The sequence below is a fragment of the Chelonoidis abingdonii genome, chromosome 8 (genome assembly GCF_003597395.2).
Source record: "Chelonoidis abingdonii isolate Lonesome George chromosome 8, CheloAbing_2.0, whole genome shotgun sequence".
NCBI lineage: Eukaryota > Metazoa > Chordata > Testudines > Testudinidae > Chelonoidis > Chelonoidis abingdonii.
Genome location: NC_133776.1, coordinates 83,621,729 through 83,645,287, shown reverse-complemented (window position 1 = coordinate 83,645,287; position 23,559 = coordinate 83,621,729). Strand labels below are relative to the sequence as shown.

Below are 23,559 nucleotides of genomic sequence, written 5' to 3'. Positions count from 1 at the left end.
AGACAGGCCCTAACCCACAGTGCTTAAAAACAGACATGATGCCGCAGAGTGGAGTTGTATTCCAAGACTTGTGTTAGAGAATTACGTACCTGCACAACTGACAACTTCCGAGTGCTATAGCAACTTTCCTTCTTTATCTATATACACAGGGAAAAACAGTGTTCACATTGCATGCAGCCTGGCCTTGATTTTGGCTGCGAGACAAATGTTTCTGATCACGCTGGCAAGAAGAGAAAGATATTAGACACTCCTAACTACAGCAGAGAATCTTGCTAGTCAGTGGATCTTTCTATACAGTTACACACCTTCATCTAAGTATGGTGGCAAAATGCGAATGACTTTTGCGAAAAGCATTTGCAGAGGATCATGCTGGCCCCTTAACGTTTTGACAAAAACATTTTAAAGAAAATCCATCACTGACTCTGTTAGCCATGGTGTTTAAAAGCTAACAAAAGCCTCCTCCATTCTGCATTCTACAGACTTGGGAAAATATCACCTCTGGATTCAGGGACATTTTATTCCATTAATAGCCATGTGTAATCGCCTTGTTGAGTCCCTCTGCTTCACGTGGACCGACACCTCTTATAGTAAACTGGCTGCTATCTTTTCATTGTGTTGCATCAAAGATTGTTTTCAGTCAAAGAAAACTAATCAGTGGATGCACATGGTATTTACTCCAGGCTGCCACAGTTTGTTTTACCCTGTGCTATTTCTCTGCAAACAAGTTAAACTGGAGGCTAAATACAGAGTCATTCTGTGCAGTAGACAGTATACAGAGCTTTAAGTTGTCAGGGCCAGATCCTGCATTCCCACTGTACTTGGGACTCGCACTGAAACCAATGGGAGTTTAGGATAAGCTAGGATTCGCAATCATACCACAACCAATTAATTCTCACAGCTGCCAGCCAGCAGAGTACCACCACTCCCACATTACAAAGGAGAGGTGGTGAATTAAGAGACTAATTAAGCCACAGAGGGAGGGATTTGGTAGCAGAGTCAGGAATTGAATACAGGAGATCCTGAGAATACAAATCTGGGAGCCAGAAACACAGCTACTGCTAGTGCTCAGGCAGTTCTATTTGTTTAAAACAAAAATCTATATAATTAGGAATAAAAAAAACAAAAAACACTCAGTGACATATCTCCTACTTTGCCACTATTTTTAAATGCAAGCTTCCATGTGGCTTTAAAGCTTTACAAAGACTAGGAACTACCCTAAGGTTCAAGTCAAATATTTAAAACAGAACTCAGCTCTTTCAGGCACTTATTGTTCTGGGCATCCTAGGCAGCATTTGGGTTTTACTTGAATGTAAGAATTAAATTCCTATTTTCTTCTATTCCTTGGCAAGGAGCTGGGTGTTTCCTTAGTGAGAACACTGAGAAAATAAAACCCACAATGTTAGGCAGTTAGCAGCAGAGAACCCACGCAAAACTTCCAAGAGAGATCGCAAGCAATGTGTTATCAGATTATCTGTTATCATCAAGGCATTGTTTCCCTCAAGATGTAGTTTCACACAGGAGTAGTTTCTCTTTGCAAGCAGCTTAGCAAAGGTAAATAAACAGTTGAGACAATATTTATAGCTATGAATAGGAACCAACAATATTTGGAATGGAGCAAATATAACAGCACCAGATAGCCCAATGGTAATTCTACTACAGTCTTGTCTACACCACTTCAGCTATATATACACACACTGTATAGTTAAAGAGGTACAACTCACCTACTGCACAGAGAAAAACTGTACAAGAATAAGCACAGTTATACCAATATTATTGCATCCGCACTAGCGGTTCTATTTGTATAACTATTTGTTTAAAAATAAAATCCACACACACTCTCACAATTTAACTATTTCTTTTGGTTAAGGGGCTATGTGTAGACGAGGTCTTATGCTGCTGAAAGAGATCTCCCCAGTCCCTATGCATAATATGTAGGGTCCCACCAAATTCACGGTCCATTTTAATCAATTTCATGGTGATAGGGTTTTTAAAATCATAAATTTCACAATTTTAGCTATTTAAATCTGAAATTTCATGGTGTTGTAATAGCAGGGGTCCCTCTATTTTTTTCCATCCATGTGCGGAATGAATTTATGTGCACCATATCGAGGTAATGTGCACCACCAGCAGAAACCAAAAACCTTAATTTTTTTTTTTTTAAAGTTACCATAGGGATAATTTCTCCAGCCAGGGCAGGTTAGGCATTTTAGAACTCATTACTCAAAATTAAATTTAAATGTAAGAGAAATAAAAAAAATTATGAAATGCATAGACCAGTCTAAAAAACTAAAATAACACACTTTGAAAGAAGCATTATTGTTGTATGCGTTGGGAAGCAAGTGTGAAAGAGTGTGTATGTCTGTGACAGAGAGACACGCATTGCCCCTTTAAGTACTCTGCCCTTTTAAATAGATCTGCACATTCACACACAGCAGCAGCTGCCAGCAAGCTCCCTCCATCCTGAGCCATGTAGTCCTGAGCCCTGTTGTGCCTCCTCCACTGCCCCCCCCCCGCCCACCCTATGGAGATGGGATATAGGGGCTGGAGGAGACACATACCCTGACATCAGCGCCCCCGCCTCCCCAGCACAGCAAACAGTATTCTCCTGGGAGCAGCTCCAAGGCAGAGGGCAGGAGCAGCATGCCAGTAGGGGGAGGGACAGCTAAAGTGCATGGCACTGGAGAGCCTACTGCGCAGCTTAGAGAGAACTTAGGTCTTGATTCAAAAAGGATGTTTTGTTTTGTTTTGTTTTTTGGTGGGGGGGGGTGTCACAAGGCTACGGGGGGGAAGGGGGGTTGCAGCACTGCCTTCAGAGCAGTATGGGCTGGCCAGGAGGCCAGCTCTGAAGGCAGAGCCACTGGCAGCAGCAGCACAGAAGTGAGCATGGCATGGGATGGTATTGCCACCCTTACTTCTTCAATGCTGCCTGCAGAGCTGGGCCCTCAGTCAGCAGCTGCCACCCTTACTTCTGCACTGCTGCTGCCTTCAGAGCAGGGAGCCAGACCAGCAACCACTACTCTCTGGCCAGCCAGCTCAGAAGGCAGTGCAGAAGTAAGGGTGGCAATACCATGACCCCCCCAAAATAAACTTTTGACCCTCCTGCAACTCCCTTTTGGGTCAGGTCATCAAATTTGAGAAAAGCTGGTCTCCCCTGTGAAGTCCGTATAGTGTAAGATAACAGCACACAAAAAACCAGATTTCACAGGGGGAGACCAGATTTCATGGTCTGTGATGCGTTTTTCATGGCTGTGAATTTTAATGTATTATTTTTAGTAATATGACTATGCAGCCACAAACAGACACAACTGTTGCTCCAGTTCTCATTTTTAAAGGAGTGTTTCTAGCCCCGATGTAATCTGATGCAGTGACACCTGCTTGGGTCGGCAAACAGCCTGCAACGGTAGTCTGAAGAGCCACGAACGGTTCCCATTTGGAATGTTACTCTGAAGCCTAATGAGGATACACGGAAATGCCAACATCATAAAAAGTATCAGAGGGGGTAGCCGTGTTAGTCTGTATCCACACAAAATTATGAGGAGTCTGGTGGCACCTTAAAGACTAACAGATTTATTTGGGCATAAGCTTTTGTGGGTAAAAAACCCACTTCTCCACACGTCTGAAGATTTTTTTTTAATCCATGAAAGCTTATGCCCAAATAAGTCTGTTAGTCTTTAAGGTGCCACCAGACTCCTCATTGTTTTTAACATTGTAAACTATTTCACTGTTGAGCATTTCAGCAGAAACATCTGTGTTCCTCTGTAGCTCTGGGTGCATTGCCAAATATCGGAGTGGGATTTAGTGGGACTGCTACTAGCAGTCCAGGTTTTTGGGGGAGTTGGTGAAAATGAGGAATTAAACCCCTTTACCCAAATTTTGTTTTAAATGACCTTCACTCCACCATAAGGGACAAAGATATAGGAAATGCACCCTCTCCTGAGAGCCAAAAGACTCATCTTCCTCCCCCACACCCCAAACTTCTACAAAGCCTGTTATGCACCGTCAGTGCAAATGCCTGCAGCACACTAGAAACACTGAGGGCAAAACGGGTATACTGGACTGATTGTACCACACTGGGATGTGACAAGTAGTAACAGGTGGGGGGGGAGGGGAGGCAAAGTTGGAAAGGAGGCGTCAGATTGTACCACACTGGGTTGTGACAAGTAGTAACAGGCGGGGGTGGAGGGGGGGGCACTGGGCGAGCAAGAAGTTTTGAAGGCCAGGCCGCTCAGTGCAATGTACTTCTGGAGTCCACGCCAAATAATTTAAGCTTGTGTATTGCACAGGACATGGAGGAGGAGGTGTGAGAGATTCAGTTTGGTGCTCTGCATAACTCTGTTGCAGAGAGAATCAAAAAAAAAGTCACCCCTCCCCGCCATAAAAGTCACAAGTACAGGTTCCATTTCACACACTGTTCGCGGGCACACTGGCAAACAAACAGCAGTTTGTAGAGAACAGTACTTACCTACTTATAGCATTAGTACTTTGCTTTAGAAAAAAAAGTTGTAGTTGCTGATACCAGCAGATATGAAAATTCTAAAATATGCTGCCATGGTCCCAAAATAAGCTGTCATAAATTACCTTTGTTAACAAAAACTCTGAAAGCATCACACAATTAAAGAGTGTCCTGTTGGAAAACTGCAGTCACAGTGACCTTCCAACACAGAATATCCACCAGGAAAGTTTTAAAAGTGTCAGCACTGAGGCCTGGTCTAAACTGAAGTTTTATACCAGTATAATTATCATCATCATCATCACTGAAATTGTTATCCCAATACAACTTCTACTGTGGACAGAACTACCCCTGTATAAATGTGCCTTATACACCGCTACCTCGATATAACGCCACCTGATATGACATGAATCTGGATATAACGCAGTAAAACAGTGCTCTGGGACGCAGGGCTGCATGCTCCGGCAGATCAAAGCAAGTTCAGCATAACACAGTTTCACCTATAACGTGGTAAGATTTTTTGGCTCCCAAGGACAGTGTTATATCGAGGTAGAGGTGTACTAGTACAGCTTATTCTGCGTCCTTACAGGAGTAAGCTATCCCTGGACAGGGCACCTTTACACTGGTATAACGATAGCCACATGGGTGGGGGTGTGCTACTTTAATCTACAGTGGTACAGTTACACAGCAGTACTACGATTGTACTTAGCCAGACCTTGCCTACCAGAACCCTAAGTGTACTTTTTGGACAGACATTTTGTCATTATAAAAACAAGCATTTTGACTGATAAAAATGAGAGATAACAGGTGTCTCAAAGAAGGTGCTGGGACTCCCAGACATCTTGTAAAGAACCAGTTAAAACGGAGATACATGGTCACTTTAAGAAGGTCCACTAAACTTATCTGTACTGTTTTCCCCACCTCACAGAGTGCGTTACAAATAAATCTGCACTGGGACAAGAATGGACTGAATCGCTTAAGGAGTGGGACACAGAACCTTTCACTCTAGTTCGTCAGTTCAGCCCAGATTTTGGTTGTGATGGAAATAGTTAGAACCCAGGTGTAGTGACCAACGGTGAATGTCTTGAGTTGGTGAGTTTCTGTCCAACTCCCAGGAAACAGGCATTCATATCAAAAGCCACCATCACTACCTGCATCTTTGTCTGAAACCAAGTCTAGCAGGGAGGCCAGAGATTGAATCAGCTGGGTAACTGAACTCCTCTCAAATCCCTAGGAGGAAGCGCTACATGTGGGAGGCAAGTCCTTGGGTGGGGTTGTAGTACAGCTTTCTTCCCATTGTGTCTAATGTGTAAACAGAGGAAGTCAATCAACACAGCTGTCAATCCAGCAACTTTCCAAGCTCTAAATTTGCTTTTGTCACCAACTTCTGTTCCTCACTTAAGAGTCTCTCCCTCCTCTTTCAGAAAAAAAAAAAAAACCTATTTCATGTTTCACAGTGTTTGAGCATCAGAAAGATGGAATTGGAGCAAACTGACACTGATGTGTAGAGGAATAAGGTACTGGGAAGCAGGCATGATCTGACCATCAACTACATTCCTGCTCCAGCTCTGAGCTACTCTGAAAGAGAAACACATTCAGGGGATGGAATGCGAGTTAAAAAAGCCTGGTGTGGAGGGAAAAGCAAGCTAAGCACTGACCTGGTAAAGTGTCATGCAAAGGAACTTTAACATGGAACAACTGTATTTACTTTCAGAGGCAGCCAAAAAGGATGTCCATCCCCGCAACTGTTTTTATCTGTCTACCATGACACCCACCACCTGGGTGAAGGTGAAAGGAGAACATCCATGCACCAATGGAACAAAGTAGTGGAAGAAAGAAAGAAACATCTGAAGAAACAGCTCAGCCAAACCTCAAGAATAAGTCAGATGGTCTCCTCACGCAAGCTTAGCTCATTATTATCACAGCTACAAGAACTGATAGTAAGCAAATTACTACAGAAGCTGCACTTTAAAAGAAACTGAATATTTTTGCAAGCAGGGTGTAAAAATAACAGCTCCGCCTGGAGAACTCCCAGCACCTCCATTAGTCTGCTACAGAATTAGAAAGCAGATTCCTCCTACGTATGCATTCCTCTGCCTCTCCCTATTTGAAACCGTGTATGTACAGCTTTGTTTGTGTTCTTTGCTATTACGCAGGGGACCAACTTAAGTCTGACAACTGTCTCTCCTTCCCTTCATATCTGGCAAGTGTTTTACACATTTACATAAAGAAAAAAGTCAGAAAATGATTACTACAATAAAAGCAAGAAAATGTTAAGTTTCCAACCAAAACCACAGATCTAAAGACCCAACACTGGGGACGATTGGATCCGAAATGTGCTACTTCGGTCCCTTTAATAATAAACTGAAATTCAAATACCAATGACTTAAATATTTCAGTGCTTACTCAGGTTAAAACGGTGACAGACAGGCTTTACGAATATGATTAAGTCCATAATCTATCAGGTATAAAAACAGGATAAACAAGGGAAGCTGGATGCAAGATTCAGTTAATATGCACTGGTTTTGCTATGCAATTTGTTTAAACGTTCTATATATCTGTTGTTGTGGACAATGGGTTTCTGCTGGATTCAGTGCTTTTTGGGTCTGAATTCAGTGTTGTATGCCAGTCTGAAGCAGCAGTTGAGAGGTCTGATGAGGGATATGTCCCAAAGAAGTTTGGAGGCAGGTTTGACTGCTACAACAAAACTTATTGCAGTGTTCTTTTCCTACCCACCTGACTTTCAGCAAGGGCTTCTGCCTACCCTAATCTTCCACCTTGGCATTAAAAGGGGAGCAATAAGAAATTTGGTCGAGGACAAGCAAAGCCATTTACAGTCAAATCTCTTCAGTGCAAAAGTATTGCACAAGCAGCCTTCTGTTTACAAGAGGTTCTGTGACTAGCTGGGTCAGATGATGACCAGCAAAGATGTGCAGTATCTATGGGCTCAACTAAATTGAAAGAAATAACAGGCCCAGTAAAGCCTCAGTCTCCTTTTCAATAAGTCAGAACAGCTCATGTGATTCTCAGAACCCCAACAAAGTCTAAAAGAGCTTCCCATCCAACCCCAGAATCCCCCTACATGCAATACCAGGAATTTTGGGGGCAAAAAATGATTCAGGTTATTTAAAAAAAATTTGAATGCATTTTTGTTTGACATTCACATAAACATCTCCCCTATGGGGTTTGTTAAATTTTGCTACATTGTGCTAGCGCATGAGAACTAGCCACAGCTCTTCACATGGTCCAAGTTAAGCAAAATACAACAAATAGCATCCGCGGTGAAGGAGTTAATTTGCTTTAAGAGAGTTTGTTTTAATTAATGCCACAGGTAAAGCATTTTAATGTATTATTTTTAGCAAGCCAGCCTCAGGAAAATAACCTCTACTCACACACAATGACAAATCGAAAGATAATCTTGTTATCACGCTAAACTGGGAGGTAGATGTTTAGAGAAGCAGGAAGCCATCAGTGATTTAGATTTCTCAGTAGCTGAAGACACAAAGCTTCTGTGTTCCACCCTTACATATCAAATACCAGCAATTTAGAGCACTCAGGGGTCAACTGGTTTGAGCCTTGCGGGTGGGGAGGAGCAGTAAAGGGGAGACAGAAGAGGGAACTAGAACTCTGATCATCAGTGGTTTTATTTCAGTAGAATCCCTTGAGAAACGCAAAGTTTACACAGCAGAGGACAATAAACCATCTCTCACATTAACAGTGCGTACTCCTTATTTTGACGACACCATGCAGGGATACCCACCGAGCCAGAGCTATCAGGGGACAGGCAGAGACCACCCACCTGTCTCCCTGATTCTGCTGATCCCCTCCCGGGAGGAGGGATTACACGTGAAAATAAACAGAGCAGACACAAGCACCCAGTTACCCAGGCGTGTGTTGGTGCTGGTGCAGAGGCGGCAGCAGGGGCGTGAGACACCAGCTGCTCCAACAAATCAACCACAACAAAGCTGCACAGCTCCGGGCCTACAAGGCGATGGGGGGCAGAGCCCTCCCTGCATCCCTGAGATGGCTGGCTCTGCAGCCCCTGCAGAGTGGGGCTGCTGCCCAAGCAGCCTCCCCCATGCCCCCCAAGCTAGCCCAGCAGACAGCGCGCCGGGCCTGCCCCAGCCCACCGTAGCCGTGAGCTCACACAAAAGGGAGCCAGCAAATCGCCGCTCGGACACCTGAGCTTGAGGGCCACGGGCACAGACAGCGCACGGTGCATCGCCCCGGGAGGGAGGGAGGGAGGGACAGACGGACACAGCCACCAGCCCCGCTCCACATGCAGCCCGGTGACATGACTGCGGGAGGAAGGTGCAGCCCAGGCTCCTCCTGCTAGTGCTGCGAGCGCGCCCCACTTACCGAGCGCCGGCCGGGCTCCCTCGCCTCTGCCCCGGGCAGCGCACCCGCACCCGCCGCGGCAGGAAGTTCCCAGCCTGTGCATTGTCCGCGCTCTTCCCCCGGCGCCGAGCAGCCTCGGCCTCTCGCCCGCCCCGCCCCGCACTACAGCCGGGGGCAGGGCCGCCGTGCAAGTGACAGGCTGGAGAGCCAGTGACGCGCGGCTAAGGAGGGGCCAGCCCAGCCGGCTCAGCTCCGGCTCCCTGCTCCGACTTCCCTTCCCGGTCCCCCCTGGGCTTGGCGGCGGAGTGGCGCGGCCGCGGGGCTGCACTTCAGCAGCGGAGTGAGCTCCCCGGGAGCTGGATCGGCAGTCACTGCAGTTCAGTGGCAGGGAGGGGTGAAGGGAGCTAGTGGGAAAGAAAGGTTCCCAGCTAGGGGCACCTCGCTCGAAGTGATGGAGCTAAATGCTAATGAATAAAATCCAGTGTTTCTGCGGATTCCTTTTAAAGCCCAGCAGAAAGTGTGGTGGTCGGTGCCCTGTGATTCAAAGCAACAGTATACAACGCTGTGTTTGCCTACTGTCCCACCACCAGGATCTAGGAGGAGACTCAGCAGTAGAACCTAGGTGTGCTTACTCCAGCTGCCCCTGATCTAAAGTGCTTTTCATTTCAAAAGACCTCCAAGTGCTTCATAAGCTGTAGGCACAGAGCACCACTGAAATACTGCCACTGCTGGGGTGGAATGCGAGTACAACCGCTGGAGGGAGAGTTTGATGAAAAGAGGATATGGGGTCCACTAGTGGTTAGTTAGGGAAAACTGGAGCTGGGACACTTAGATTCTGTTCTTGACTCTGTCACAATCACATGGGATTATGGTGTGACTTTAGGCAAATCATGTAACCTCAATTTGCCAGAGTATCTACCTCACATGACTATGGTACAGTTTAATTAATTAATGTTTGTAATGTGGCTTGAATTCCTTGGATGAAGTAGGCTGTACATAAATGCAAAATATTATTATTTTTAACACAAAAGCAAACCTGCCTCTTACAGATCTGCCTCCCAGGATCTTTAATGTCCAAAGCCCCAACACTTAACATACACGTGCTTTACTATTGATGTACTCACAGTAGTAAAGTTAAGCATGTACATGTACATAAGTGTTTGTAGGATCATGGCCCACAACTATATATTCTTTAGTGTAGGGGCCATGTCTTCAAATACAAAACCTAGTACAATGGGGCCTTGATCTTGACTGATGGCTCCAGATACTACTAAAATATAAAAAAATAAATAATAATCCAAAGCAGATAGGACCTTGGTTTTGATGTTTCCTCTGACAGACGTGCATACAGTAGACCACATGGAGCTCCATTTATCTTTCTGGGATCAATGAATAGCTGACTTCAGGATCTGAACAAATATGTAAGATTTGCTATCAAATATATAGCATGTTAGTGACTTAGAGTAGTTCATTGTAACTGCATCCATCTACAGGGTATGTCTACACTATAGGATTATTCCGATTTTACAGAAACCGGTTTTTTAAAACAGATTGTAAAAAGTCGAGTGCACGTGGCCACACACAGCACATTAATTCGGTGTGCGTCCATGTACCGAGGCTAGCGTCGATTTCTGGAGCATTGCACTGTAGGTAGCTATCCCATAGTTCCCGCAGTCTCCCCCGCCCATTGGAATTCTGGGTTGAGATCCCAATGTGTGATGGGACCAAAATAGTGTCGCGGGTGATTCTGGGTAAATGTCATCACTCAATCCTTCCTCTGTGAAAGCAACGGCAGACAATCATTTCTCGCCCTTTTTCCTTGGATTGCCCTGGCAGACGCCATAGCATGGCAACCATGGAGCCTGTTTAGCCTTTTGTCACTGTCACCATATGTGTACTGGATGCTGCTGACAGACGCGGTACTGCAGTGCTACACAGCAGCATTCATTCGCCTTTGCAAAGTAGCAGAGATGGTTACCAGCCCTATATCACCGTCTGCAATTGAAAATTGGCGATGACGGTTATCAATCCTTTTGTACCGTCTGCAATTGGAAATTGGCGATGACGGTTATCAATCCTTTTGTACTGTCTGCTGCTGTCATGGGTGTTCCTGGCTGGTGGAAGTCTGAGGCTAGCCACCCAGGGGAGCATATAGTACACTGATTTACTGCACATTACCATATCCCCCTATAATCATTCACACAGGCAACTATAAGAGCCTGCTACAGTTCAACATTGTAGAGGGGTTGTTCTTTTAATGCTGAAGATACTTGACAATATGTTTAGATTAATAGATGTCATAGATTTTTTAAGGCAAAAAAAAATTATGATCTCTTCTGAATTCCTGTGTAACACATGCATGAAGCCCATGTGTTACACTGTTTGAGCTAGAGCATATCTTTTAGAAAGATGTTCCATCTTGATGTAAAGTCTTTAAATAATGGAGACTCCACCCTGTCCCTAGGTAAGTTTTTCCAATGATTAATTACAATCACTATAAAAAACTGCCCCTTATTTCTAGCCTGAATTTGTCTGGCTTCAGCATCCAACTAGTGGATCTTGTTATGCCTTTTTCTGCAATAGTAAATAACTGTCTACTATTAGAAATCTCTTCCTCGTATTGGTACTCGTAGGCTGTGATCAAACCACTTTTTAACCTTTTTTTGGATAAGCTAAATAGATTGAGATTCTTAACTTTCTCACTCCGGCCATGTTTCCCTGACCTTGAATCACTATTGTAACTCTTTTTTGAACCCTTTGCAATTTTTTATAACATCCTTTTGGAAACGTGGGCTCCAGCACTTGATACAGTATTCTAATAATGGTCTCACTGATGCCCTATAAAGAGGAAATACCACCTCCCCACTACTTGATATTCCCGTTTATACATCTAAGGATCTGTTAGCTATCTTAGCTACAACATGGCACTGGGAGCTCACATTCAACTGGTGATCTACCTAACCTCTGGAAGTGAGGTATGAACATAGAATAGTTTCCCTAGGAATATGGTAGCAGCCTCATCCCTTGGGCTGTTTAAAACTGCACTGGGAAAAACGGGACAATCCAACTTTGGACATTGAGGTAAGAACTTGGTGGAACCTGTCAGGCTTTTTCCATTTCCAGCTTTTGTGATTACAGAACAATCCTCACCCCTTATAACTTTGATGGGGCCTATGATGCACAAGGTTCGGAGTCTGAGGACTTCAGAATAGTGATTCCTGCCTCCTTTGAAAGAGAAGATTCAAGACATGATTCTCAAGTGGTTAAACATGCATGACCAAAGCAAGAGGGGGACAGAGTGCAGAGCCATTCCTGTTATACGCCTATGCACATTTTACTTTAAATCTGAATTGGGGGCATTGCAGGCACCTGAATCTCCATGCCTATGGTCCACCCCCTAGTTAAATGCAGATTCTAATATAAGAGGTATATTTTGTATCACCCTGATACTGAAAAGTCTTCCAAGGTGCTTTCATTCCTTTCCTTGCACAAATGTGTCAGTTTTGGATGAAATTGTTTTCAGTATTGCCAGCTCTTGTGACTTTACCAGGCGACTGGCAATATTTGGTGTTTTTCTTAAAGGCCCAGCTCCTGAATTCAAGTGATTATGTGAGACTCTCAGCCATAGGTGCTGACTCCCTGGGTGCTGTGGGGCTGGAGCATCCATGGGGAAAAGTTAGCAGGTGCTCTGCACCCACCAGCAGCCAAACTCCCCCTGCTCCCACTCCCTCCTCACCTCGTCCTCCTCCCCCGAGCGTACCGCATCCCCACTTCTCCCCCTCTGTCCCAGTGCTTTCCGCCCACCACCTAACAACTGTTTGGTGGCACTTAGGACTTTCTTGGAGAGAGTGGGAGGAGCGGGCATGCAGCACGCTCAGGGGAGGAGGCAGAGAAGAGGCGGGGCGGGGACTTGGGGGAAGGGAGTGGAATGGGGGTGGGGCAAGGGCAGTGCAGGGGCAGGGCCGGGGGGGGGCTGGGCGCGCAAGCACCCACTGGGCAGAGGGGAAGTCGGAGTCTATGCTCTCAGCTTTCATTTAAAAGAAAAAGAAGCAAAATAGGTTGTCTCTAGCTCTGATAGTTGCAAAGCAACACTTGAAAACATGAACCCTAAAAGTTCAAAAACCATAAAGCAAACAAAAAGAACTCAAATCATATTATTTTTAAAATATCATTATTCAGGGGGACCTGACTCATGAGTTTGAACAGATGAGGTTGGCAACACTATAGCCATCTGACAGCCCTTCAGGGATGTATGTGCAATGAGTTAGTGAGTCTAAAACCAGTTCTTTGTGGACAAGTGACACATCACAATTAGAATGAGTTGTCTTCCTTGTTGACAGTCTCAGAAGACAGGTCAAATACTGAAAGTTCCATGGATACTGAACTCCGCTCCCAACCCTAGAAGTGGTCCCTTCAAGTCATGGCTCAGGCACATTGTCAGGGCAGGGTGTGAGACTTTTGAATGACTGTTGTCTGTGCTGTATAGCTCTTGTGGCTACATAGGAATGAATCTCTCTGTTTATCCACAAGATCTATACAGCACAGGCAGTGTCTGTACAACTTCTTACATGCTGTTGTTGTTCACTCCACCAGCCAAGGCCCAAATGTGAACATGACACATGACAAAGACTCAGAATGAAGGACACAGCAAATTATTTTTGCAAGAAATATAAAATACAGTGAAACACCTTCCCTCGGTGTAAATAACACTTTCATAACTTCAGTGTCATGATTCTCTTTTTCTGAAATAAATAATTTTCAACAACAAAAATCAGATTTTATATGGACTGTAGGTAGCTTTGGGACTGAAATGAGGGACATTTGAGAGGCATGTCACCAATCCACAATAGTCACTCTTTGGAGAGGATGGATGGTCCAGTGGTTAGGGTGTAACCTGGGCAGATCTGGAGTCAATTCCCTGCCCTGCCACAGACTTCCCATGTGACCTTTGGCAAGTCATTTGTTCTTTGTGCCTCAATTTCCCATTTGTAAAATGGAATTTTCCTATTTCCCTTCCTCACAAAAGTGTTGACAGTGGCCTTGTCTTCACTGCTGGAAAGAGGGGATTTTTTTTGCCTCAATAATTAATGTGTGTGGTAAAAACACAGTGGAGGTCCCAAAATGTATTAGGTAAGGCAGTGGTATGGTGCTGATGCCAACTAGTTTACCTTGTGGTAAAACTAATATGCCTTGTTTTCACTGGGTTTTCACCTCGGGATAGTTCACGTGCATTAGTTACCCTGAGATAAAAACATACCTTTTGTTATTAGTTAAAACAAGACCTGAGAGATGCTCAGACACTATGGGGATGGGAGCCATACAAGTACCTGAAATAAATGTGAGATAAAATTAAATCAACATAAATACAAAAATAAAATACACGTTGATGGGGCAAAAATCACTCGTGAACCCCAACTAAAAATGTACAAAAATGCAGCCTGTTTCTTAGCTTTTAATGAAAATGTAAATAGTAATGAGGGGGTTGCTTTGCATAGCTAGTCACATTAGTGGGAAAGATTGTATTGTTATGTTCTCCTTTAAAGTAGGAGACACAACTCAGAACTAAGAAAGATTTGAATAAATGATTTGAAATCATACTATTTTCCATTAACCGTGCCCATTTTACCTGCCTCCACCTATTACTGTTTTAAGATAATCATTTGCTTCATATCCATAGTTATGTTCTATAGATTAACTGTTCATAATTTAGTGTTTTCCTGCTGAAGCTGAATTACAGCTCAAATTCCCGGGTTAGTAATCTTAAAGCAGTTCTGGGCTTAGTTCTGCCCAGCTGAACATCACTTCTCCTCCTCCTTTAGTTGTACAATCATGTTGATTTTATGATTCCGGGACCTTCATTTTCATAGAGTACAGCAGTTTGTTCCAATACTCCAGAATCACAAACTGGCTAGGGAACAAGTCAGCGAGATAGAGGGACAAGAGAAAATTGTTCTTGATTAGCTTTGGAAGGCCACCTAGTGGTTTTAGTTGGGTAACACCAAAGGACTCTGAATCAAAGCATTTACAGCCATTTTTGCTGAGTGGTTGTTTGGAGGCTTAGTTCCATTGTGCTCCAGCTGGTTTTGATGTTTGTGCTCAAGAATAGAAATTTCAAAACCTGCTGGCAAGGTCCCCAAACTATCCAAACTCCACTCATCAAAAGGATATTTACCAAGCTGCTGACTTCTCATTGCTATTGTACTTTATGTCTTCATCATTTGTTATGTGTTGCCATACCAGACTCTGAGTCCCTTTGCAGTGAGGGAGCCCTTTAAAAATAAAATGTATTATTATTAACCCTTAAGTATCAAAACAAAACACGCTTTCTCAACCAATAATACATCACAGACTGATTTTTCCAGGTTCAAATCAGCCAGTTCTGCTTACCAGACCTGTAAAATGTTCCACCCACTTCCTTAGAGCTTTTTAGTCATTAAAAGAAATGCTCTGTCATATTTTCCTTGGAAAAAAATGATGTAGAGGATGTTAAAAGGAACACAAACTGTCACTGCCAACTTAGTCCTAGCAGGCTTTTCACAAAAGCTAAGATCAAAAGAGATCTTTATTTGATTGTTTTGAGCCAATCGAGAGTGCAGTTTTACAAATACAAACTCCTTCACAGTGCTCATCAATCCAGAATATCACAGCACCAAGAAATGAAACAGACTTCACTGATTTTTCCTGTTTTTTTTGAGAGAAAAAGTAATGAGATGCACAAATGATGAAAATATGCTAGTCCTTAGATTTTTTCCATTTTAATAATCTACTCTGCTATTAGTAACATAGGAAAGGAAATGTTTATTTACAAAAAATCATTTTAAAGTGAATGTTGTTCGTTTGCAAAAAAACAAGCCAATCTATTATGGACAAGTACAGATCATGGTTGGAAGATGTCACTGAGAGGTCATTTGCCATCAGCTTTTTGACTAAGTCTTTTTTCCAAATTATAAAGATTTATGTTCATTATGGTAACTTTAAGGCTATTTTATTTGCATTACTCTCATTTGTTGCAAACCCACCTAATCATTCTAATTTCCACAGGTGTAATCAAAGGTGTGTAGAGGCAGCGGGGACAAGGAGAGGGAGTGTGGGAAAGATCTAGGGGATGCAATGGAGGCAGTAAGCAAGTAAATGAGTCGGTGTGTGGACAGAGAGTGTCTGAGAGCTGCTGAAACTTCATAAACGAGCTGGAGGCTGAGCACAGACATGAGAAGCATGAACCAGAAATTTGCACACAAGGACGGAAGATAAAATATTAAAATGGCTCAATCCAATCACAGGAAAGAGACCCTCCTGGAGATGCAACTTGCCATCCACTTTGCTTGGAGTAACATTAAATATTTGATTTCTCTATTTAATTTTTAAAAAGAAGATTAAGACATCATGTTTTTTACTGATTTCACTCTGCACCTTCACACTTGCACAGCTGAGACTGCGTGAGTCTCCTTAGTGAAAATGTAACACAAAACCATGCTCGTGAAACTATTGGTTGTATTAACAGCAATATGATCTAATCTCTCTTCCTATGGTATTGCTATCATGCCTGTCAAGGTGTTATCAAAGCCCCATAGTATGCATTTAAATTATTCCATAGTTTCATATAGTATAATAGTAATATAACATCTGGATCTTTTATAGCACTTTTCATCAGTGGATATCAAAGTGCTTTATCAAGGTGGTAAGTTCATTATTCCCATTTGTACAGATGGGGAAATGGAGGTACATAGCAGTGGAATGACTTGTTCAAGGCCACCCAGGAGGTCACTGGCAAATCTGAGGACAGGATCCAAGTCTGCTCAGTACCTGCCAGTGTCTGTCCACTGGGTCACACTCTCTCCAGTATTGTTATAATACTGTTATTGTTATTATTAGTTTCAATTATTTGTAACTCTATATTTAATGTAAATTTTACTACTTGTGCATAAAGCTGATTTTACAGCTCTTCTATTTGTTTTCATGAGTCTAGAGACCAACCTTTAATGGTGACTTAGAAACCTAGAAGGTCCCAACTTGTAAAGTTCAGCAATTTTTGAGTTACGTCCATGCAACTTTTTTTTTAAAAAAAAAACTTACTGTCTTTGCAGCAGAAAAAGGTTATTTTATTCACACTCATACAATTCAAAATAATTTACTCAAACTCCCCAACCAAATTCACTTTTGGCTAAGACTAAACATGGAAAATTTCAGCTCAACATTTTTTATTTGGAAAGTTCTGCTCACACGGACCAGAAGGGCTAGAATACTTTCTGGGGTTTTATACTTTGCCTGTCATTGTACAATCTGAGGGCCAACAAAAGTCTGAAGGAAATCAGAGCACTAGATCCTCAGCTGCTGTAAATTGGCCCATGGAAGTCAACAGAGCAACGCTGAAGTACAGTAACTCCTCACTTCAAGTTGTCCTGATTAACATTGTTTCATTGTTATGTTGCTGATCAATTAGGGAACATGCTCGTTTAAAGTTGTGCAATGCTCCCTTCTAACGTTTGGCAGCCGCCTACTTTGTCCACGGCTTGCAGGAAGAGCAGCCCGTTGCAGCTAGCTGATGGGGGCTTGGAACCAGGGTGGACCGGCAGGGTGGACCCCCTACCCTATGAGCTCCTCGCTCCCCTAAGTTCCCTGTGCTGCAGCCACCCAGCAGGCTAGCAATCGGCAGTTCAGCTGTCCCTCCCCCACTGCCATGTGCTGCTCCTGCCCTCTGCCTTGGAGCTGCTCCCAGAGACTCCTGCTTGCAGGGGGAGAAGAAGGGGGCTAATGTCAGGGTGTCCTTCTTCCCTCTGCTCCTACACCTCACTTACCCCTTCTCCATACAGAGCAGGGAGGGGACATGGAAACCACCACCACCTTCTTCATCAGGAGAAAGAGCTGTCGCTGGACACTGGTTCAGACCCCACAAAGTAATACTGACAAGGTCAGCATTATCTTGTGCTGGGACACCATATGGAGTTGAGGAGATAGAACAAAGTGCAAGACCAGATAGGAGCTTCTATACAGGTGAAATGGGTCTTGATCTGCAGACGCATCGGGGACGATCCACCCTAGGGCATTGAGAAGAATGGGCAGTTGCTAGTATGTGCTACTAACCATGTAATTACAAAGTGACTACAAGTTTAAAAATCCCCACTGTAAAATTAATCTTCCAAGGACACCAGTAGGTATATTCACTCAGACTGAGATAACTCAATTCACAGTCTGAATAGCATTATTGCCCTCAATAACACCAATATATCACCAAGCCTATCAGAAGACTTAGCATCACAAAAGGATCACCATGCAGTTTGTGAGCACAATGTGACAGTGTTACCTGCCACCAGCAGGCTGCCAAGAAACACGTCTCAGTAGGAATTTGTTTGGCCTTACCAGCAAGTTGAAAGATACTGCTGCTGCGTTTCTCCTCCAGCACTGGCAGCAATTGGTATTAACAGAGTACAGAATATGCACTCATCTATTTTAGTGGCTCTTTATGATGTCATGGCTGGGATTGGTTTACAGTGTGCAAAGAAAACAAATGGCAAATGGCACAGTATTTCAGACCAGGACTTCAGTGTACAAACAAACTGAAGCCAGTAACTAGGTGAATAAGTTATATCTTAAGTCGTTACCTCACTACTCAACAACAGACGGCTTCATAAAATCTAAAAATGGGCAAGGCCTATTAGACCATCCAGCCCATATCCTGGACAACACACAGCTGTTCCTTACAGTATATTTTCTTGTTGTTTTTTGTGTCCAGTCTAATTTTAAATTTGCCTAGCTAGGAGGTTCCTATTGTTTCCCCTCGGAGATCCTTTCACAGCCTAATAGATGTTGAGTAATAGATTCCATAACCCTTGAAATAACAATTAGACTGTAAGCCTATAAATAATGCAAAACTTTGTTCTGTTCCTGTCTGTGTTTTGCAAACAAATATAATCTGACTGAAGCCTACACCAGAGGGACATTTTGCATAATATTTCAGTAAAGACTAGGAGCAAGTGAAGTTTGTTTATATCTTACAGAAAACACAACTCAGGGAAACTGAAGAGAGCAGCTATACATCCTGAGGATCTGATGGCATCATAAACCACTCTTGCAGTTACACGGTGCCTTGAGAGCTTTCCATTGTGTCTATCTTAGCCGGTACTTAATTAACAGTGAGGTTTGGGATACGAATATAATACAACATGAACATAAGAGATATCCTGCCAAATCCGGACACAGAATAAAAGCCCTAAAAGTCAAGACATTAAACTGCCAGGTAAGTGCACAAGCATCTGGCTGTGAATGGAGAACAGTGACACCTTGTGGTTCTGAATCTAAGGGGAGTGCCCCCTGCAGATTTGGCAGGGGTGCTCTGTCATACTCTATATCACCTAAGCAATAATATTTGTATTAAAACACAGCAGCACATTTCCGAAACCCATTCATTATTCAGCTCTTTGCTACTATGTGCATGATGTGCCACATATAGCATGCACCTCTGAAGGGTTAAATACTGTTCCGCTGTACATATTTAAAGGCAGCAATACAAAATAAAGTGTATAGCAACCACCTGCTGTTTGCAACGTCTGTTAAAAGTGTAATGGGTATCTGCATATAATGCCAGCTTTGAGCATTTACCTATTTAACACATTTCCAATAGCATCATTCACCTTCCCCACAGGAGGAACCAACCAGACAACTTTCACTTATTTAGCTTATAAAGCAGTTAGGAAATGGCCTCCTCACAACATTTTGCCACAATGATTTCTAACTCAGACCTCTGGGAGCTCTTATTGTTAGTTCATGAACCAGGGAGGGTGCAGTTTGAGGCTAAGAAGTCCTCAGTGTTTGATTACACACACGGCAGAGCTGGAAGCCTCATGAAGTAGGGCAGATGATAGAGCTGACAACCAAACTACTTAGCCTGTAAGATCTTTGGGGTAGGGATTTTGTGTTCTGTGTTTGTACAGTGCCTAGCACAATGGGGTCCTGGGTGTTACAGCAATAAACAACAGTCTGCCAGGTCGTTTTCTGTTAGATCATTTTACCCACCTCTGTCTTCTTTAAAACAAACTTCTTTTTTCCATCATGGGGTGTCTCACCGAGGAACCTTGTCGTCTTATTGATATTCCCCATTTCTTCCCTCCGCTGTCTCCTACTCTTCGATTACCCTGCCTTGTTGTGTCCTGTCTATAGTTAGTTTGGGAGCTCCCTGGGGCAGATACTCTGTTGTTTGGGAGGCACCCAGCACATCCAGGCATCACATCGTGGTTTTTTGCTTGCGTGGGCTCCTAAGAGAAAGTATTCTTAACCAGAAAGCAAGCAACCCAAATGCAGCACTGGCACAAATGCACACTCAAAGGAGCACTTTAATGTGGACATGCCAGTTGTATTAACATTCCAGGTTTCTCTTTTGCAGCCAAGGCCAGAGAGAACAGACTTGACTGTTGCGAGTTGTGATTACATCTACATTGTGGTATAGCTTTGTGCACATAGCCAGTCTGTGCTAAAATATCCTACTTATATTTGTGTCTCAATCCTCACCTCCTCCATCCCCTCCTGACCCACTTGTTTGTGTCATCCACCAGTGTCTTCTAGAGTTTGGGGTATGGACTGTAATTGGCTATGTTTTTGTACAGCCCCTGGTACAATGTGGCTTCAGACTATGTGGGTGGGTAATATAAAAGATTAAAGACTTTACTGGTGGTGTCCAGCATCTAAGACCAATTGCATCACAGTGAACTGTAAGTACTTCCACCCACAAGCAAAACAGCTGTATGTTCATGTCACCAGAACTTCTGCCAGTCATGATGGGTGGGCACTATGCATGAATCCAGATAATGTTATAGATGTCTGAGCTGATAACTTGTGGGGAGAGGGGGAGTGCAGTAGTTTTAGTTTCATATTTCAGTCAGTTGTTGGCTTAGTAGTAGACCCAGCTTAAAGACAGGTACACTGAGCTATCTGAGTGGAATTTCCAAAGAGTCGTTTCAGTTAGGATTCTGGGGTGTGGACACACAAACTTTAAAAGTGGTATCTCAGACTGTTTGCTAACATAGGTAACCATTTTCGCTATGCTTGACTTACACAGCATTTAGAAAGCAAGGCAAGGGTCTTATAAAATACCTCAGACAGATAAATACATTCTTTGTGAGATGAGCATTTGTAAAGCAAGGTTTAAATATTGGTGACATTCAAGGCTTTGTCCGCAAGTAGAGAGGGATCTGAACTTCCCCAAACACTGCCACGGTTCCATCCAGGGTGTAAGCCTGGGCCCAGCTCACATTTTAAAGAGTGGGAATTAGGAAAGATAGGTGGAGGAGAGATGGCCTAAGGCACCTGGATCTGCAGCATGTTTGGGATAAGAGAGGCTCTTAGGAGATTTCAGGGCTTGTTTCTCCCACTCAAGCCAGAAGTAGCATGGAAGTGGCCTCTCTCCAGATTATCCAACATCTCCAATTTCCATTCTCAACTAGACCCTGGAAATGCAGAGGTAGCATTGCAGCAAAAGTAGGGGCAAGGGGGGAGAGCATTAATAGAATTGTTTCTAGTGTCAGGACAGGTTCCTTTTGGTCCAGGTCTGCTCTGAAGCGGAGCCAGCTTTTTATATTATCGGAACTGCTTGTCCAATGCCATATACTCTGCACTGACCTCTCTCAGGGTACATCTACACTGGAGCTGGAGTAATTTCTAGCTATGGTAGGGTATCCATGCTAGCGCTGATAAAGCCAGCACCTAAAAACAGAAGTGTAGTCAGGGCAGCGTAAGCCCCCCAAGTACATATTTAAAGTTTCAGATGAGATTGTACTCAGGGTAGCTAGCCCACCCCGCAGCTTGCACCATCACAGCAACACTTCTATTTTTTTTATTTTTTTTTTACTATGGTAGCTTAGTCAAAGCTAATTCAGGTATGTGTACCTGAGCTGGAAATTACATCCTCTGCTCCAAAGCAGACATAACCTCAATGAGTCATGGTGCACTGATCTGCTTGGCACCCCTAATTATGAGGCTGGGTCAGGACATTATTCATAAGTCTCCATTTTCCAGCAGTTCAGTACTCACGCATCAGCACCAAGAGGGCTTCCTACCTCTTCCACTAACAGTGAAATAGTATTTTACCATATAGGCCTGAATAGTTTAATCACAACAACAACATACTTTTTAAAAAAATCATAGATTCATACACACACAAGAGATCGGATGAAAATTCTCTCCCCTTAATCCTGCCTTGAACTATCTTTAAGGAGAAGATTGAACAATGTATTTGAGTCTTTAAAAAGTTACATATGGGAGGGGAGGAGGGCTCAGGGGACTGCATATGAAACAGCCTTTTGCCTCTAGGTCACTATTTCAAAATCCAGCCCAGGATTGGAAGGTATTAACAGTTGACGGCTGTTCTGTGGACTATGATTACTCTCTACATTACTAAGCATTTGCTCAGTGCTATACAGCTAGTGAAATAGTTGTCCATATCAGGTACTGATTAGCCCCGTTTATCAGTGTCAGCAGAAGCCAAACACTGAATGGCCACCCTCTGACCCCCATGAGAATCACAAGGGTATTGTCTTCATTACCTGCCAGATCGACAGGCAGCGATTGATCCAGCGGGGATCGATTTATTGTGTCTAGTCTAGATGGATAAATCGACTCCCAGGCGCTCTCCCGTCAATTCTGCATGCGCGTCTCGCGGTGCTGGTGTACAGGAGTCGATAGGGGAGCGGCAGCTGTTGACTCACCCCAGTGAAGACACACGGTAAGTCGATCTAAGTACATCGACTTCAGCTACATTATTCACGTAGCTGAAGTTGTGTAACTTAGATCGATCCCCTCCCCCGCCAGTTAGACCAGGGCAAAGAGTAAGGTATGTTAGGGAGGAAGGGTATGAGAGCTTGCACTGCTGTTCTCCTTCCACATTGCCACAGTGCTCTTTGCCCTGATCTACAGTGTCGGGGGGGGGGGGGGGGAAGAATCAATCTAAGTTACCAACTTCAGCTACGTGAATAATGTAGCTGAAGTTGACGTACTTAGATCGACTTACCGTGGTGTCTTCACTGGGGTGAGTCAACAGCTGCCGCTCCTCCGTCAACTCTGCCTGCACCTCTCGTGGTGCTGGAGTACAGGAGTCGACAGGAGAGCACTTGGGGGTCAATTTATCGCATCTAGACTAGACGCAATAAATCGATCCCTGCTGGATCAATCGCTACCCACTGATCCAGCGGGTAATGAAGACATATCCTTTGTAGAGTGCTCCAAGGGCTCCAATCTCCAGCTCTGAATTCACCCACACACAATTCTGATGTAAATCGCAAGTCTAGCATTAGCTTTTAGCCCCAGCTCAGAAGGGCTGAGGTGCACTTTTATAGCTTTCCAGGAGAGAGGTGTTTTAAAAAAAACAAGACAGATAGCTACGTGCAACTAAAGCCACAACACAGAGCACAGACCAACACTCTTTACCCTATTGTACCTCCTGTCCTCTCCCCCATAAAAGTAGGAGAGAAAGCCAGCCTTGCCTTTCAGGTTCTGGCATAGCCAGACAGACATTTTTTGAATTTGATTGTAACAAATAAGGTGTAAGAGGATTAAGTTATGAGGGTATAACACCAAAATGATATAAAATACTTAAACCAGATTTTTTTCTAACATTCTCCAGTCCATTCAATGCACTACTAGAGGCAAGTTCTTTTCCATCTTCATCTACTGCTATCACCTTTTACCAGTTTGTCTGGTTTGTTCCAATAAAGCAAAGCTGCCTTTTGGAGATGTAATTTAAGCAAACACACACACGGCAAGTAATGAGGACTGAATTATGGCTA

The 23,559-nt window shown here is 43.6% G+C and overlaps 1 protein-coding gene and 1 long non-coding RNA gene across 3 annotated transcripts in view; both read right to left on the bottom strand.

Moving 5' to 3' along the window:
- AMER1 (APC membrane recruitment protein 1) overlaps positions 1-8,944 on the bottom strand; it is a 90,360-nt gene extending 81,416 nt beyond the window's left edge. For both annotated transcript variants that reach the window (XM_075068780.1, XM_075068781.1), the window contains exon 1: positions 8,810-8,944. The gene's annotated coding sequence lies outside the window, so the exon portion shown is untranslated. The remainder of the gene's footprint in view (positions 1-8,809) is intronic.
- Positions 8,945-14,142: 5,198 nt separating this feature from the next.
- Positions 14,143-21,614, bottom strand: LOC142047207 (uncharacterized). The gene is made up of 2 exons (XR_012656412.1): positions 15,176-21,614; positions 14,143-15,057 (listed from the first exon to the last, which is right to left on the bottom strand). It is a non-coding gene; the product is annotated as an uncharacterized LOC142047207 (long non-coding RNA).
- Between the last annotated feature and the right edge of the window lie 1,945 nt (positions 21,615-23,559).